Source organism: Mastigoproctus giganteus, chromosome 8, assembly GCF_048544385.1.
Source record: "Mastigoproctus giganteus isolate SK-2022 chromosome 8, ASM4854438v1, whole genome shotgun sequence".
Taxonomy (NCBI): domain Eukaryota; kingdom Metazoa; phylum Arthropoda; class Arachnida; order Uropygi; family Thelyphonidae; genus Mastigoproctus; species Mastigoproctus giganteus.
Genome location: NC_143582.1, coordinates 21,899,179 through 21,918,486, shown reverse-complemented (window position 1 = coordinate 21,918,486; position 19,308 = coordinate 21,899,179). Strand labels below are relative to the sequence as shown.

Here is a 19,308-nt window from a genome sequence, read left to right as displayed (position 1 = left end):
CTGTTGTGGTCAAATATTCGGTGCAGGCTTTGGCACGGTGAGCTGCAGCATTATCGTGATGGAGGTACCAGGTGTCCATTCTTGACTTTGGCCGCAGGTTCTTCATAGATCCAATGACTTTAGGCAGACATTGTTCAGTATACCACTTAGCTGTGACTGTCTTCTGCGTGTCCAAAACGACACGTTCCACAATTCCACTCGATTTGAAAAATACAGCTATCATTTTCTTATTTACAGATCGGGATTTTCTGACAATTACGGGTGTGTCGTCATCATCAAAGACCCAAACTTTGTTTTGAGCCTTGGTCGGCAGATCGTAATAGTACAGCCAAGTCTCGTCACCTGTCACGATGTTGTTCACATACCGAGATTGTCCCTTATCAAACTTTTTTAACATCTCCCGGCACCAAGTCACACGTCGTGTCATCTGCTCTTCAGTCAGTTGATGCGGCACCCAGAGAGAACAAAGTTTCTTCACGTGCAAATGATCTTGCAGAATCGAACGAATTGCTGGTGCATTTAGGCCCAAAGTATCCTCTATCTGTTGGTAGGTCACTCGCCTGTTTTCGTCAAGCATTTTCCTCACAGCAGTAACGTTTTCCTCCGTAACTGACGTTCGTGGCCTTCCCGGCCTCTCAGAATCCTCCAGAGTGAAATTTCCCCTTTGGAATTCTCTATACCACCTGAATATCGTTGTACGATGTGGACAATCATCATCTAGTTCAAAAGTCATTTCTTCTAAGCACTGGTCTATGGTTAAACCACGCACGAAATTATACCGCAAAACTGTCCTTATCTCATTTTGTGACCACGATGCCATCGCAAGCACTTTACACTCTCACTACTAATGAATAACTGAGCCCATCGACTTGGCGCGGCGGCTACTATGCACGTATGAACATGTCTCAACATGCAGCAACAAGCAGCTTCCTGTGATTCATTGTTGCGTCATATTGCAAAACTTTCCTAGTACCCTTTGTACTTTCCAGCTGTTCGCTTTTAATGTAACCAAGCACAATCTTCACTTGACACTACAAATTAAAGCTTAATAAGAATAAAATCTATCAAAATTTAGTACAGTGATTCTTTTCAGAAAGAAAAGACTTAATTGTTAGAAGTGCCTTTCAATATCATTTCATTTCGGTACTTTCTAAAATCCTTTTCAAAATTGAGAAACACAGGGCTATGCAAAATAACAGAGTTGCAATATGAAGTCAACTTTAAAAGAAACAGGAGCAATAACCTTGATCATTTCATTAAATAAAAAAAGTTTCACTTGAGGACCGTTTTATCCTAAGGAATCCGCTGAGTTATATGATTAATACAATTCCTGGAAATCATCACATGGCAAAAAACCATATCTCAAGAATTATTCTTCATAGAAAATAACACAGTAAGGTTGGGTTATGTTCTGGATCAGGCTATTGAACTTTTCCCTTTTCTTTTCTCTACCCCTCCCCTCCCAAGGATGGGAAGGGAGGGGCAGAGATATTGTAACCCCTCTTTGGGTTACAATAGCATAATTACAGAAAACACTAACTGTAGCCAGTAACAAACTTCAACAACATGAAAAATCGTCCATCAATTCCTTCACACTTTGAGTAATGCAATTAGCAGTTTCTACTATCTAAAAGTGGATTCTTGGTATAAAGAAGGATGTCATATGGTGTTGTTTACAAAAATTTACTCTAACTGTAATGAAATTCACAAATGCTGTAGCCAATGTGTGTGTGTAGATAAGTAGATTAGAGAATAAATGGAGGAATGCTGACAACATCAGATGTTATGATGTTGTTTGTTATTTGGTTTTTAAGAGCATTAGCAACTAAGGCCATATTGCTCCCGGGATATATGGTGGTCATTCCCTGACCTTTCCACATCCTCCGTATTTGGTGGTCACGGGCTCAAACCCCGGTCTAATCAAGAAACGTGTGCTATGCACCGCTGCTCCTGCCCAACCGGCTACGGAGATGCCTTACATCAGATGTATTAAAATAAAAATACATATAGTACTTAATGCTATAGATCTGATTTTAACTTCATTATCAAGGGTCAGCAGCCAAAACCAATGGAAATATAGCAAGAACCAAGGCCTCTGTTTCTGATATGAAATATACATAGCAAGAGGTAAAAAAGTAGGCTGACGTCTATTTCATAGCCGACACGACAGAGACCAACAAAGAAAGAAATGAAAACCAGATCACTTCTAAAGTAAAAAATAAAGATTAAAAATTAAGATAAGATATAAAAAGAAATAAAATAAAATAGCAAGCCACCCAAGAGAAATTTAAAAACAAAAGTAATGTAGAATGCAGACGAGATGATATTGACAGAGGCAAACAGCTTATGGCGGTACCAAGCAAGAGCCAGTGAAATGGGCTGATGGGAGCAAATGTCAGCCAAGCTTTGCAGTGATGTCACAATTAAATCAGTTACTAAAACCTCAGATATAGCCAGACATAATAGGTCTGACTGTATAAGCAATGCCCATTTTACCTTGGCTACTATAACTGACTGGCCAAACATGAGGGCACAGTAGTAGAATGTTACTGCTAAATATGGTGATTTTGTATTCTTTCTATCTTGTAAACTCCTCTGACTGTGTGGTTATCCTAGAGTACAAACAATTTATTTCAAAATTGCATCCCTTTGTTATGTCCAAAACTTTCCATTATGTATTTCAGAATATGTAAAACATTCATTCATTGTCCATCAGTGTTGCATTTTAAATAGCAATCTACTGTATAGTGTCCAAGATACTGCATACCATACAAAGTCAAGATCACAGTAAATAATGTACTGCTGCTTACAATAATATAGGTAAAACTCATTGTTCTTGGCAAGCAACTTGGGTACAATATTCATTACAAAAAAAAAAACAGCCATGGACTTTTCTACTACTTGCCAATTTTGTGAAATCATCATATAAAATAAATTCTGTTCATACCCTGGTACAGTCATGTAACACAGAGAGAATACAAGAACACAACCATATTTAAAAGTCACATGGGCTAGAACTACAGGAAATTCAAGTCCACATACTACTGTACCCTCATGTTTGATCACTCAACTACAGTGGCCATATATTTTTCCAGCCAACTGATAATACTAATTTGCTTTGGCTACTGAAGAAGTGGTGTTAACAATTCACCTCTGTTCTCCAATTCGTATCGCACTCTGTACACTGAAGCTCTTGAGACACCAGCAAATTCAGCTGCTGTGTTAATTCAATCATTTCAGGAAGTCGTTTCTGAAGACAGAGTTCTGCTAACCTGCCATAAATGCTCATTGCAATTTTCATCAACTGATTATGTAGCTGCAACTCTGCCATATTTTTCTTCACTAAGAGCAGGATATCATTACACTGCAACTTCTCTTCCAAATTAAAAATAACCTTATAGATAAAAAATTCAGAACATTAGGGTTAGCAGTTAGAACATCAAGAACATAAGGGTCAATGATGCCACAATAGTCTGACTGTAAATAAATGTAAAATATAATGAAGTAAAATTCGATCAGCTGTACTTCAAAGATTATTTACCTAGAAGCAAGTGATCAATGTCTAAACAAACGCAGTTTCTATCATAAAAATGAAGGAGCTGAAAATTTTGAAATGAATGATTACTGCTAATTTTTTTTCTGTTAACTATACAGTAAGCTTTGTATAAAGGTTAACCACAAAAATCTTAAATATGCACTGGTTTAAACATTAAGGTATATCAAAACATTTGGTAGCAGTATCAGCAAAACATGTACAGTCTGTGATAACCATTTAAACTAATACTTTTCCTATAATAAGTAGATAAGTTCTTGAACAAGTATGACTGGCTGCTTTATCTATCAACAGGATCTGTTATTTAGCAGATCTGTCAATGTTTTACAGCCCGGGTGACAAAATGTCTGTTCAACTAACTCCTTTCTGGTTTCCAACTGTATTCTCTAAAACAAAATACACTCTGTTCCATCACTTACACAATGATAACTTTCCTTCTCTTAATAAACATCAGATTGTTTCAACAGAAACCACATCTGTTTTAGTTTAAATCCCTCAAAAACTCTACAGTATATTTCTGTAACACATTAAGAGTATAGATCTATCAAAATACCCTCCATCACAGACCTGTTGGAAAGGACACAGAGAAGAGCAACAAGATGAGCTAAGACAACAAAATGGCTCTTACCAAGGTTCTGTAAATAGCAGCATCTGGAAATAGCTTCTACACTGAGACCTGACTGAAATGTTACAGGCTTTAAACAGTTTGAGTAAACAAAATGGCAATTGTATCCTTACTCTTTCTCAGACAAAACATAGAAAGGAACATGCATTTAAACTGAAAAATGATGGTTGCAGGATAAATATGTGAGAATTTGCCTTCGGCCAGACAATAATTAATTACTGGCCTTCTGATGCCGTGGAATTAAGTAGTTTCAAATAAATTCAAAAAAATACTGGACAAATTATTAAAAAAAAAAAAAAAAAAAAAAAAAAAAAAAAAGGCAAATGTAATTTCTTTTTTTTTTGGCTGATGCTGTATAAGTTTGTTTCTTTGCATCATTTCCCACTACTAATATTAAATCAGACGGGAAAAGTGCCTTTTCATTCACAAGGAGCTGTTTTTACTGACTATTTTAAAGTTTATTCATTAATTTAATTTACTAAGTATAGTTCACACTACCATAATGGCATACCAACACCAACTAGCAGCACTCCTGATATACAACATATTCAAGAGCGTGGCATGGCATGTGATGAGAGAAGATACTAATTTCCACTGCAGAAGGGAAAATGAATATAAGGCAGAGAACTGCCTAAAAATCTTCAAGCATTTACTCTCTTTTAAGGTAAATAGATCAACTGCTAACTGTTGCTTCACAGCAAATAAGAGCTATCAATTAGTTTACATACCAATGTTAACCTTTATCTAAGAGATTTACTACTAAAATTATATCCAAAATGAGAAGGATCTATTTTTTGCTGTCTGCAAATAACAGATGTAATGTGAACCCTCAGGATTTAAGTTCCAAGTAGCTTTTCTTGTTATGTAATTATAATTAATAACTGAATGAAAACACATTAACATTAAAACTATGCCCATTGGTTTTACTGCTAATGTAGTAGTCTGAAGCAGTTTTCAGATGGTGAAAATTGTATTATAGGTCAATTCTTAAAATAGTGCATATACCAGACCTAGGCACAGAAAAAAATATGTATAAGTGTTAGAAGTGTTTTCTATTATAATAGTACCTGTGCAAAAAAGACATTAAGATGAAGTATTTGTATATATAATAATGCTCTGGGTAGCAAAGAGGTATGGTTAATGGATTTATGAATGGAAACGTGAGCTAGTAATTATTTTAAGAATTTCCTAACACTGAACTTCTGATGCTTTAGAGAATTTGATATGATGTAACTGTGAACAACTGTGGCAACAGAGAAATCTGTAACTGTGAAGATGGGTTGACAAAAACTGTTAAAATATTCAATTAAAATTATTAGAAGAAAACAATGAGTGAAATCCTAAAAAAAATTTTTTGGCATATCACAATTGCAGTTATGTAATTGCTATGAGACTGGCCAAAAATTATTTAAAAATTATTCTCTTCTTGTTCTTTACTGCCATAATGTGCTATCATATTGTCACTGTTAAATAAGCTATATAATATTACCAGTATAATAAAGTGATCAAAAATATTAAAATTCATCTCAGCTGATTTTCAAAGTAAAATTAATTTTCTTGTTAATTACAGGGCGATTATTTTAAATGAGAATGAAACCATTAACATGTAGGTAGGAAAGAGCTGGCAGTATGAAGATATATGCTACTTGAGCCACTGTTAGTTTATTTTAGACAAGATTTGTTCAAATTTGCCACATGCACTTTGGATGCCTACTGGATGCATGCAATGGCAAGTGGATCTTGTCAGTCATCACAAATTCAGATTATTGTACTTTCTGATGATTTATAACATTCAAATTGAAAGCAAATATCACTTTGAATTATTTTACACGATTCAGTTTTCATATGTTCTTGCACATTTGACATGTTTGCATACTGTTGTCTGATGTTTCGATGCACAGTATTACATGGTATACAACTGATAACAAGAATTATCATTATCCCAGCTCTTTCCCATCTAAAATTAAGTTCATTTAAAATCAAAATCTTGTAGAATGTGTCAATGAAAAATAAATATAGATAAAATGCTTAAAGTATTCATATTTATTATTTAAACTTAAGCATTTTTCTTAATAGGAAAAGTGCAAAATTGATATTTATATTGTTTGAGTAGTTCAGGGATATCTGAAGTACATCATTAATGATGTGTAATAAGAGTAATAACAAGGTATAAACAAGAAATCTGAGGATAACATTTGTGGTAACAATGTATGTAAATGTTCAAAATAAAGAGATAAAAAACAGTTGTCTTCATTCTAATCAAAGCAGCCTGTGACCTTTAGACTTTTTTTTGGTGGCTACATTTTTCTATATATAATCTACTTTAATATCACTCCATGTACCTATAGAAAAGTTAATGAGCACAAAGGCGTATCCATCATATGCATTTCACCGAAATTCTTGACATTTATATGTGTCTGTTCCCATATTACCAGGTAGTATGATTATCTTTACCAGAGGACTGCAACACTGCACCTGATGCAGACTCAGTCTATGCCTAGAAGACTGAATGAAGTAGGTATAAGTAAATGACTACATAAAGTTAAAAACTTGTAACATAACTAAAATGTTATGGTTTTCACTTAAACAGATTTAATATTACACTATAGTTTAAAAACAGGCAGTTGGTTCAAAATGATAACACATTACCTAAAATACTATATTCACTTTAAAATTAAGCAACCTGTTAAACCAATCTTAATTAGTTACCAGTTCTCATTAATTACTGAATCAAACAATGACAAACCAGTATGTGTTTCAGGAATTAGATTTATAGCTCACATGAGAAAGTGGACAAGTCTGTCAAAATTATGTATAGATAAGAAATAGAAATGAAAAATATTTTAAAAAATTTAAGGGGAAAATAATTCCTATTTTACAATAACCCAACAACTTTATCAGAATTTTGCTATGTTAAGTAAATTAATAAGAAATTCATGAAAATTAACCTAATTATGATTAGTGTTATGAAGGCCAACTTATAATTATTTAAACATTTTGCAGAATTATCAAGCTGAAAATAAAAACTACATCTCATTGAAATGCCTTTAAAAAAATTCCAATAATAAAAAAGTCAAAGATTCAAAGTTGCGATAGTTATTTCAATAATACACTTTCCTAAAGGCAAAGAATCAGAAAATCTACATAGTAAACTGCTGATTAATGGAAAAATACCAAATGACCTCTGTCCTTTTCAGAGATTTTAAGGATGATGTCTATTAATGTCTTAAATATCTAAAAATCTTTCACATCTCAGATTTCTAAAGGCAAAATAAAAAAAAATATTTTTAAAAATCAATTTCTTCACATGTGGTGTTCTTTGTAGCCTGGATATCAAGGTAAACTTGGAAAAACTATTCTTTATGTCAACAGCTAGTTGTCATATTGAAGATCAACTTCATCAAACAACAGCTACATTGAGTTTTCTCAGTGACTCAACTGACATTATTTGAGGTTTGGTCAAAAACCTCTAAAATTATTTTTTCAAAAAAAGAATTAAGGTAGATAAACCATTTGGCTAAGGTAAAGAAAGCCTGCACAAGAAGCATGCAAAAGTTCGACTAAATTTACCGGTAAAAGTACTTTGCCGTAACGGCATTTGCACTGTTGATCGCTCGGTAAACAGACTGTGGGTGTTATCAGTCTGGAGTAGAAGTTGAATCCCACGGGAGCTTGAAACCCTCCTGAAATGGGGGGGGGGGGGTAACCTGACCTTTTTTCTTTAGAATCACTAATTGAATCACGAACAGTCATATTGGAAGTTCTGGCGTTGTAAAAAATGTTCGTAACGTAGTTTCACCAGTAAACTTTTTCTAAGTTTGCCGTGCTTCTCGTGTGGCCTTTGCCTTTTTTTTTTTTTCTTCTTCTTCTTCTTAAACAATTTATCCACTAGTCCACCAATGATTCTAAAGGAAAAAAGGTCAGGTTACCCCTTTCACTTCAGGAGGGCTTCAATCTCCCATGGGATTCAATTTCTACTCCTGTCCGATAACACCCACTGTATGTTTACTGAGCGAGCAACAATACAAATGCCGTTACAGCAAAGTACTTTTAGCGGTAAATTTCATCAAACTTTTGCATGCTTCTTGTGCAGGCTTTCTTTACCTTAGCCAAACATTTTTATAAGCACAATATAAAAATTCTTGTGCCAATCAACTGGTTGCTCGTAGTTTAGAAGCACTGCGAGTGTGAGAGAGAGAGTCAGGTCCCATTATCAATTGAAATAGGGGATCCACATACATCATATTATACAGTCAGTGATCTTACATCGTGATAAGTGATGGCAGATTTCTTATATAAGCTATTACATGAAGTGCTCTCTGGGGTCTAGCAAATTATTCCTTCCTTTTTTTTTTTTTTTTTCATTGTGTGTGCGCACGCACACACACACACGCACACACACACACCTCCCCCCCCCCACTCAAGCCATATGACATATCCAGACATGCATTTAGCACATAAAATACCTACCCTTCTATTTAATTGCAAGCTATGCCATGCTTCAAATCTGATGAAAGAACATTCAGGTCTAAAAGCAACATACTTTAATGCTTTTAATTACTATTTTTTTTGTTTTATTTATTTTTAATTTTTTTATTGCTTTATCAGCCTTAGCTGTAATACAGTATCTCTTTTCATTTATTTTATGTATTTAGCCACTATTTGTTACTTGTTCTTGTATTAAAAATTTTTATCTGCTGTTAAAAAAACAGTACATCATTTCAAGAACTTTTATAATATGTCTATTCCCAACACTTGAGGCCTTTTCCCTTCGAAGTGGTTTCTCCCAATGATATGCATATGTCACAATATTCCTTCCACCCTTTCAGTTTCGAATTAGAGATAAAAAAAAAAAAAAAAAAAAACAATGAGACAAGGTGAGGTGAATAAGAAGAGTGGATACTACGGGAATGCTTTTCGGGCCAAAAATTCTTGAACATAGTGTGTGGTGCGGCAGGCATCTTTTTCATGGTAAAGAAACAACCATCCATCATTTTCGAACAGCTGGTAATGTTCTCATTAATGTTTTCCCTTAAATGAATCGGAATTCTCTTTATAATAGGCCTTGTGTATCGTCTAACCAGTCTGAACAAATTCATAAGGAATTCTGAAATACAGTAGAACATCGGTTATCTGGAATAATTTGAAAGGCTGATTTTTTTCCTTTTTTTTTTTTTATTAATGGTAGTATTTGGGACAAATATTCATTATGCTACGAGAGTATTTCTGTCTTTCTTTTACGTCGTATATATGGTGAAATGATGGATTAGGACTAATGGGTTTTCTCAGAAACCATGAGTGACAGAGTTTAGCCATTCACTTACGTGAACCCAATTTCCCATGACATATTATGTTTAGTTTAACTCCAGATTTGGTAAGAATAATATCAGCCCGAAACTGTGCGATTTATTATTTTTCTGTTTTTTTACGGTAAAATGCCAATGAAAAGAAACAGCACTGAAACGGACAGAAAACCAGGAGGAATATGATATAATCAAATTGATATTATTAAGGAACTTGAAAGATTTCGCAGCAAAAAAAATAATAATAAAAAATAAAGGTTACAAAAAACAAATCGAACATTATTTTAAAAAATTACTTAAAAATTTTTTTTCACATAAAATTTGAAGTAAAATACCTATCCGAATATACATACATGCATAAATGTGAGAATTTTTAAGTTATTATTATTATTTTTTTTAATTAAATAAATTTTTTTTTTTCCATGCTTCTTAGTCTTTTTCTTTTACCTTAATACATAACAGAATTTATTTAATTTTACCTTACCTTTGATTATCTGGAAGAGGTCTAACATTTAACTATTCAGGATAACTGATGCTCTACTGTATTTAAAAAAAAAAAAAAAAAAGTTTTCGCATGAACCTCCGGCAATTTTTTTTTTTTTTTTTTTTTTTTGATGGGGCAGGTTTGGTAACTTCCATGGAGTGACTACAACTCTGTTTTGGTGTCAAAGCCACACATGCACATTTCATTACTAGTAAAAAAGTAACTAGTAAAATTAGGATCCATTTCCACTCTTCTTTTCAGGTTCACAATGGTGAACTGATCATCATTCAACAATCCCGAAACAAATTTTTTGACACTTTTTCATCGGCTGATAATCAATAATCCGCGATAAACAGTCAACACCAAATGGAGTTCTTAACAGCTAGAGATTCTGATCTATATTATCAATTTCATGCATGGGCTGAAGGTTGAGAAGATGAAAAACAGATATTGTTGAATTTCTGCAGATTGTAATTTTTGGGAAATATGTGTGAAGGAATAAATGGGGAAGAAGAAAAGTTGGTTCTGTTAGTTTGAAGTCAGACAGTAAAAGGATGCTGAATGGTTGTAGCATGTGTTCAGACTGGTTTGGAAGAGAGAGTAGGAATTATAGAAGCCAATTCAAAAGAACAGTGCCCATGGAAGTATCTAAAGAAAAGATGTGCAGCAGAAACAGAGTGTATATGTGAATGAGAGAGAGAGAGAGAGATGATTTTAGATATGAGTCATTAATTAACCTAACTGCCCTCTTTTGAATAGAATCTAGAAGTCTGAGGAGGTTTTGGGGGCATCACCCCAAATATGTTGTTGTTGTTTGGTTTTTAGGAGCATTAGCAACTAAGGCCATATTGCTCCGGGGATATGCAGTGGTCATTCCCTGACCTTTCCACATCCTCCGTATTTGGTGGTCAGGGGCTTGAACCCTGGTCTAATCAAGAAGTGTGTGCTACACACTGCTGCTCCTGCCCACCTGGCTACGGAGGCGCCTACCCCAAATATGGGAACAATATTCCATGGTATGGCAGATATGCCACTTGTACATAGTGAACAGCCGTTTGGAAAAAAATAATGCCGAGAGCAAAAGAGAAAACCCAGTTTTTTAGCTGCAGAAGAAGCAATATTTGTGATGTGCTTATGCCAAGTCAGATAGAAGTCAAGGTAATCCCAATGATCTTGTCTAGAAATCTGAGTGTCATCGAAGAATAGGAGCAGAAGAATCCTTTTTTGTAAGATATAAGATAGGACTGAGTTTTAGATGTATTGATATCAACTAAGTTATCTTTGCCCCCACTGGATAATTACTTGGAGATGAGCATTTAAGGAATTGGTAGTGGATGTCCGAGAAGTTGGAGCTGTTTGTACAGAGCAAGGAGGCGCCTCCGTAGCCAGGTGGGAAGGAGCAGCAATGCGTAGCACACGCTTCTTGATTAGACTGGGGTTTGAGCCCGTCACCACCAAATACGGAGAATGCGGAAAGGTCAGGGAATGACCACCACATATTCCTGGAGCAATATGGCCTTAGTTGCTAATACTCCTAAAAACCAAATAACAAACAAACAGAGCAAGGTTTCTCGAAGTTTGCAGATGATACAAAGGTTGGCAGGGTTGTTAATGACAGTAATGGCAGTGTGCTACTGCAACAGGATCTAGATAATTTGGGTAGATGGGCTAAGAAGTGGCAACTGAAGTTTAACCTTGACAAATGCAAAGTACTGCATATGGGTAGAAGTAACCCAGAGAAACGTACCAACTGGGTGGTACTACACTTAAGGTGGTAGAAAATGAAAAAGACCCGGGAGTAATTGTGCAGTCAGATATGAAGTTTTCTGAGCAATGCAGACAGGTTGTCAGGGCAAGTCATGGGGTTTTGTCAATGATATATAGGAATTTTGCTAGCAGGGAAAAAGGAGGTGATTATCCCTCTGTATAAGGCAATGGTCAGGCCACGCCTTGAGTACTGCGTACAGGTCTGGAGGCCTCATTTTAGGAAGGATGTAGATTTACTTGGGCGTGTGCAGAGAAGGGCAACAAGATTGGTGAGGGGAATGAAGGGATCCTCTTACCAAGAGAGGCTTAAGTTCTGCAAATTGCAGTGGCTGGAGACTAGGCACCTGCACGTTGATCTGATTGAGGTATATAAGGCCTTGAATGGGTTGAGCACGCTGAATTCTGATGGGATCCTTCCACTTGTTCAGATTACAAACCTAAGGGGCATAAATTCAAATTAAGAAAAGACAGATGTAGAATAGATGTGCAGAAATTTGCCTTTAGCCAGCGGGTGGTTAATTGCTGGAACAAACTTCCATCTGTCGTGGAAGTTGATAGGTTGAATAAATTTAAGGAGGAACTGGACAGGCATTTGGAGGCAATGGTGTGATTTTTTTTTTTTTTTTGGCTGATGCGCGCGCGCACACAGTTTGCATAAGCTCATACACTTGCTTTCTTGCATCACATGCCACTACTACTACTAACTGGTAGGTGGAATGCAACGTGCTATCATCATCATCGAAACTATGGATAGGATTTCTGGTCAATGGAAGAAGGTCATTAATATACAAGAGGAAAACACAGGGAGAAAGAAATGAACTTTGGGAAACACCAGCATTTAGTATATAAATTAGATGTCATCACCTGCAGCGAGTGATCAGGCTAATTTGATAAATACTACTCTTTTTTGGGGCATGTGTATGTGTGTGTACGCGCGTGCGCACACACAGTTTGCTCTGCATTAGCAATCCCCTGTTGTGTAGAAATTGACTGCTCTGTGATGCTAGTGAAGCTCAAATTAGGTAATGGCTGATGTAACATAGTAGTTTGCACAAGTGTGATCAGTTTTTGAGTGTCTGTGAGGAAGAAGAAGAATGAGTCATTGTAGATATCTTTTCGACTTTGAATGTGGAATAATTTCCGGGGCAAGATGTGATGTGGTGCTGCCAGTATCTCGAGAAAAACCAACATGGTTAAGTGTTCCCATTCTGTCGTGTTTGAATACTCTGACTTTCTCAACAGTGGTCGAACAACCAGCCAAATGTGGGACAGCCATGTGTGATCAACACCTGTGGTGTCTTGTCCTGTAACACAGCACAGTGACCCAGCTAACCATTTGGTACAACATAGAAATATGGCATTTATTGCTACAGCAACAAATGCTATATATATATATGATCCTTTCCTTTCCTTGAAAAGAACAGCCAAAACAAGCTTCAGTGTATTTCATTTATATCAAATACGGTCAAGCCCATTATATCAAAGTTATTTAAAGAGAATTTATAACAAATGTTGTCTCCCTGATTCAGAGCTCAAAATGGGAAAAGGAACTTTGCATGTTAGCCCCTACTTGTTCATAAAAAAAAAAAAAAAAAAAGAGAAAAGAGAGGGAAAAAAAGCCATTTATCATGGGAGATTATATTCATTTTTTATGAAATACAATATCAGTCTCCATGTGTGGTTTTAAAAGAAATTCCAATACCACTGTACAATATGACCATATATGATACAGTACAGACACGTTCCAACAGTGGGGAAAAAAGTGACATGTATTAATCAAAACCGCTCTTGAATATGTTCACAATACTGGCCCTCTAAAAAATAATTTTGTCCCTTCAAAGATATTTTTGAATCGCATATAATTTAAAAAATCTCAACCAGGGATTGCATTTATGATATTAGCCAGAATTGAATGAGTTAATTTTTAAACGTGAAATTAAATAACTGGTGTGTTCGTGCAAATGACTAACCGATACAGTAAATGAGGATATTATAGGCAAAACAATAACAGTAACCATAAGCTACAAGTAATGAATAAAACAGTTTCATATATGCTTTTAATACTTTGAGTACATGTGATCAAATCCAAACGTAGCCCCCTGCCCCCAATTATTCCTTGACTCCTTTGACAGAAAAAATTTAACAAAGTGATATAAATGAGATATAAATAAAGCATGTCACCAGGAAGGGAAGTGATTAAATAAACTAACCACTGAATGTTAAAAGTGGAATCTCATTTTTGAACTTTATAACCAACCTACAAGGCATGCTGTGATGATCCACTTGGTTTACAAAAATCAGACAAGATCACAGAATCCAGCACTGCCTCGGTAAAATAAAATGACTATATTACTATGTATTGTAGAAATATACTAATACATGTAATCATAGTACTAACTCTTAATATTTATAACATGTTTTCTCAAATATCCTTGAATACAGGTGATTTTCAAAAAAAATATATTTATTACCAAATTAAATCATTATTCACTAAAAGGTCTAAGTCCCTATCTCACGGTCCTTTATTACCAAATTAAAGATAGAAGTAAATGTTATGGATCAATTAAAGAATATGAATATTTAATTTAAAAGCATGTACTACAAAGCAGATAGACCTCCATCAAGGAAAGCCTACTAAAAATTTTATCTATCAAGGTTTTATAGTCATGCATTCTAGCAAAAGATGTTAGTAATAAAGTAACCTAAAATTCAAGCATTGTATGTATATAAAGGTACTGCTAATTCTTTTTTTTAAATAATGTTTTATTGATTAACAATAATTACTCATATCTTTAAAACAAACTATTTTTGAAAATATGATTTTACTGAAATATATCTGAGAATGCATGCTATTAAGTGTTTTAAGAGCTATCACTATAGTTAAAAATTCAGTATTCTTAAAAAAACCCATATGCAAGGCAGTACTTTAAACATCACCTGTCACCTGGCAGGTGATGTTTAAAGTCACCTTGTTTTATGCCATACCATACACCCATATTGGCACTGAATAACTTTTGATAAAAAAAAAAAAAAAATAGATGTGCAGAAATTCTGCAATTCTCACAAATGTTTTAATCTGTAGGGGTATCCACCAGTGATTTTCTGTTGTACACAATACACACTTGGTTAATGGTGTAAAAAGTTACCCTACTTATAACCTTAAAAATTGGCAAGTAATAATTCAAGAAGAGTATTTTATTGGGGAAAAAAACTTCAATGCTTTAGACATGTTTTTCATCCTCTCTTATTTGGGAGATCTGAATGTTATTTCACTTACTGATAACAAGTAAAATGTCAATTGAAAAAACCTATTCACTTTAACAGATGACAGTTAGACTATTCTATGATACAAAGCCAGAGAACTTAATGAGGGATATGATGCCATAGAGCACAAACAGCACACACTGCCATAATTGGACATGAAAGATAAGCAGTAATTTTATATTCATATTTTTCAGCATGTTCATACAATTATCAAGAATAGGCTTATGTGGTCCCGCATTTTTACTCTTTGTGCAACAACTAACAGATTTCTAGAATTTTCAATGGCAAATCAAAGAAATCAAAGAAAACGCTTTCACTGAAAATAAATTAAAACATTTCAATTGCACAAACCAAGCAAACAACATCACTGAAGGTCATGCAGGGAATTGAAGATCCCACATGAGGGCCTCTGGGTACAACATGTCTCAAAAATGTAGTTTTAGGTTTGCCAGAAAAAGCAAAAGTGATCACAAAATGTGAGTCAGAAATTTTCAGAGACCAGAAAAGGCTGATGTGGCAAAAGGATACAGATTTCACCTCACTCCTTATCCACAATAATTAAAAACATTGCTCAAATTTTGTCCCAATGAACCAAAATCTAAAGATACCACAAATGGAAAGATTTGTTGCCTTCTATAAAAATACTCTTTTGCAGTGTACCTCAGCAACTAGAAATCAAAATCTACAAATGAGTGGACCAATTCTGGAATCTTCTTATCTCTGATTAGTCTTAGTATCAGTATTAGTAGTGGCAAATGATGCAAGAAAGCAGGCTTATCAGATTGTATCAGCTTGAAAAAAAAAAAATTCCACATCACCTGTCCATCCCCTCCAATAGTCTAAGTTCTTCCTTGAATTTATTCAAACTACTCAACAAGAGATGGAAGTTTGTTCCAACAATTCACCACCATCTGGATAAAGGCAAACTTTAACACCTGCAACCAGTGGGCTGTCACAAGCCCACTCTAATGGGCTTGCGACAGCCCATTATTATTTTATTTGAAAATTTGCGAGCCCATTGTTGAGACGATCATTTATTTTACAAATGAAATCCTGAATGCAATTATTGAGTATCCAGAGCCAAAATTACATGGGATGAGTAGGACACTATGCCCAGAATTCGATCAGTTATGTATTTTAAAATTGCTTCATTTTTGATTTTATTACAATTTGATTTGTACGCATTGTTCTGGCCTTTAGGCAATTAGAAAGTGTGAAAGGGATTACAGTTTCACAATGTTAATGGTGTCCCTAAAACCTGCAGTTATACACTGAGAAGTTGCGCTCATCAATCTGCTTTCCATAGCCAGTCAGAGGATTAAGAAGATTCCTGACATGGATAATAGCCTGTGGTCAACCTGCGTTGTGGTTCCCCTTTACTCTGACAAATGGGCATATGTTTTTCGGAGAAGCGAGTGATCTATGCCTTCCAGTAAATTTCTCCTGTCTATGTTTACATGGTCACAGTAGCTGAATATCCGAGCGATTCTGACATTCTGCACAATATTCAAAGAACTAGCAACAGTAGCAACGTGGGGGGGGGAATTGAGGTAACTAAGACATTATATGAACTTTACGAAGATGAAATGTTAGCAGATTTTGAAACTTCGTCGAGGCTTTCACTGTGTAGAAAATGTTCTAAAATATAATGGCATACAGGCAATAATTAAAAAAAAAAAAACTGTATGTATTATATCGCCAAACTACAAAAATCAGCACGAATTAAGGATTATTGCTAAAGAACTTGATGTGGAAACTATAAAAATCAGTCGTGTGTTCAGGCCAGGATGAGCAGCTTGTAGCTTGCGGACGGCAATTGCAGGTTGAAGGAATTATCCCACTTTGTGCAAACATTTTGAACAGAAGTTAAATTTTCGGGATTATTAAACTGACTTTTCAATATGGAATTTCTTAACGATTTAGCACTAATGATCGACATCCTGCAGGAGCTCTCTTCCTTTCAGAAGTTTTACAGAATCACTATGGTAAAAGCAGATAAATTAATTATTCAAACTATGAATGCTATTGCTAATTTGAAAAATTCCAAAAGAAATTATGACGCTAAAATTGAGAGCATGTTGAAAGAATCAAATTCGAAAGTAACAACACATTTAAAAAATTACCTCGTGACAAGTTATTAAATACATTGTTTTATCCTTAAAGGATATTTATTAATGCAACAGAGCAATTTTAAATTAAATAATGATTCCATTGACGACAAGGAATTGAAAGAAATTTTAAACATATGTTACCCGAAATCGTGGAATATGAAAGAACTTTCGTCTCAGTGGTCAGAATTTCCATTATATTTCCCAAGTTGTTAAAAAAAAAGATGAATAAAAAAAGTTGTACGTGCGCTGAGCACACTCAGTAGATTGTTTATATGAAACATCCTTCGTGTTTCTTTTAGGTATTTTGATTTAGTATTAGTATTATTAGCCATGTGTTGCAAGGAAGCCTGAGGGTTATGCTGCACCAGCAAAAAAAAAATTCTCAAGTTACTCTGAGAGAGAGAAAGGAATCACCAAGAAAAAGAAGAATGATGATATCCAGCTCAGGACCCTGGGTGTGCATATTGATTACAAAATAAAAGAGCTTTTTTATTGAACACTCGCAAATTTTCATAATTTCTGGAAGACATGATACAATGGATTTATGATAACTAAAGTAAGAGATGTATACTTGCGATTGCAAGTATACATACAAATGTATTTAGAAAACAGTGTCGATTGAAGTACCGATCTTGTAGTTCAAACGACATACGCAGCTGATAGGGGAACCTAACAATGGAATGTAACAAAAATGCGAGAAGAAAAAAAGAAATTGTTAACAAATATTTGTATTATTACCGTAATATATAACAAATACTTGTATTCTCGCAGTCATATGACAAATACTTTTATTGTTGCAATCATACTTATTGCAGTAGTAACTTCAGGAAGTATGATTGTAACATCATACTATTCAAAAATTCTAAAAAGAACTCCAGACACTATCGTATTGAGGTATCATTGTAAGGGGAGGCATGATGACGAGGTTTTTACATTTTTTTTTTTTTTTTAGATAGACCTTATACACATACACTTATACGCATGGTTAAGGGGATAACGAGCCCCATCTGTCCACACCCCCCCCCCCCTCAGTCTGCTCTTGACTTGAGATATCATGCCGGTCAGTCACGATAATGCGTCACATGCACTAATCACGCTACTGGTAGTGGGAGCGTGGGAAGAGCCTCTGGTGGAAACCGTGGATGACGTCACTTCCGTGACCAATCAAATGACTGTAGAAATTCAGAAAAACAGTGAGCCCATTGTTAAAATACTCACAGCTCACCACTGCCTGCAACCATCCTTCCTCAATTTGAATTTATGCCCCGTCACACATGGAGTCTGAGCAAGAAGAAGAAGAATACCATCAGCACTGAGCTTGCTCAATCCGTTCAAAGCCTTAAGTGCCTTAATCAGATCACATCACAGGTGCCTATTCTCCAAACAGTGCAACTTGCAAAAATTAATCCTTTCTTAGTAAGCTTACCCTTCTGTACCCCTCATCAATCTTGTTGCTCTTCTCTACAGATATTCCAGAAGGTTTGCATCCTTTCTAAAATGAGGCCCCTCCAGACCTGAACTAGTACTCAAGATGCAGCCTAACCACTGCCTTATACAATGGGATAATCATCTCTGTATCGCTGCAAACAAAGCTCTTGTATATCATTGAAAAAATCCCATCAGCTGTCTTGGCAGCCTGTCTGCACTGTTCAGAGAACTTCATATCTAACTGCACACTTACCCCTATGTCTTTTTCTTTTTCCACTAACCTGAGCATAGTACACAGTTCATATATTAATCTGGAACTACTGCTACCATATGCAGTACCTTGCATTTGCCAATGTTAAACTTCAAGTGCCATTTGTCAGCCCATCCACCCAATTTTTCTAGATTCTGTTGAAGTAAAAGGTAAAGGTAAAGGCATCCATAGCCAAGTGGTCGGGAGTGAGAGTGCAGTAGCACACACTCTTTGAGTAGACCAGGGTTGAAGCCCCTGACTGCTAAATACAGTCAATCTGCTAACCCACACTGGACCAGCATGGCAGCTTATGGTCCATTTCCCTCAACATAAATTTGTTGAAGTAGCTTACCTTAATTACTGCCATTAATCACCCTGTCAACATTCGTATCATCTGCAAATTTAGACATAAACACTGAACCCTGAGGTTTTACTAATAACATTAGTCCTAAAGTCCTAAAAGAGCAGTGCCAATTAAAAACCACTCTGTCTTCTCCCACTCAACCATCCCTTTATCCATAAC

General features: G+C 35.3%; 1 protein-coding gene across 8 annotated transcripts in view; it reads right to left on the bottom strand.

Annotated features, from left to right (window-relative positions):
* LOC150081336 (uncharacterized) overlaps window positions 1-19,308 on the bottom strand; it is a 290,310-nt gene that overhangs the window by 206,796 nt on the left and 64,206 nt on the right. Inside the window, exon 1 of one of the 8 annotated variants that reach the window (XM_090379689.1) lies at window positions 6,521-6,541. The exons of the other annotated variants lie outside the window; for them this stretch is intronic. The gene's annotated coding sequence lies outside the window, so the exon portion shown is untranslated. Of the gene's footprint in view, window positions 1-6,520; window positions 6,542-19,308 lie in introns of those variants that run through there. 8 annotated transcript variants of the gene reach the window in all.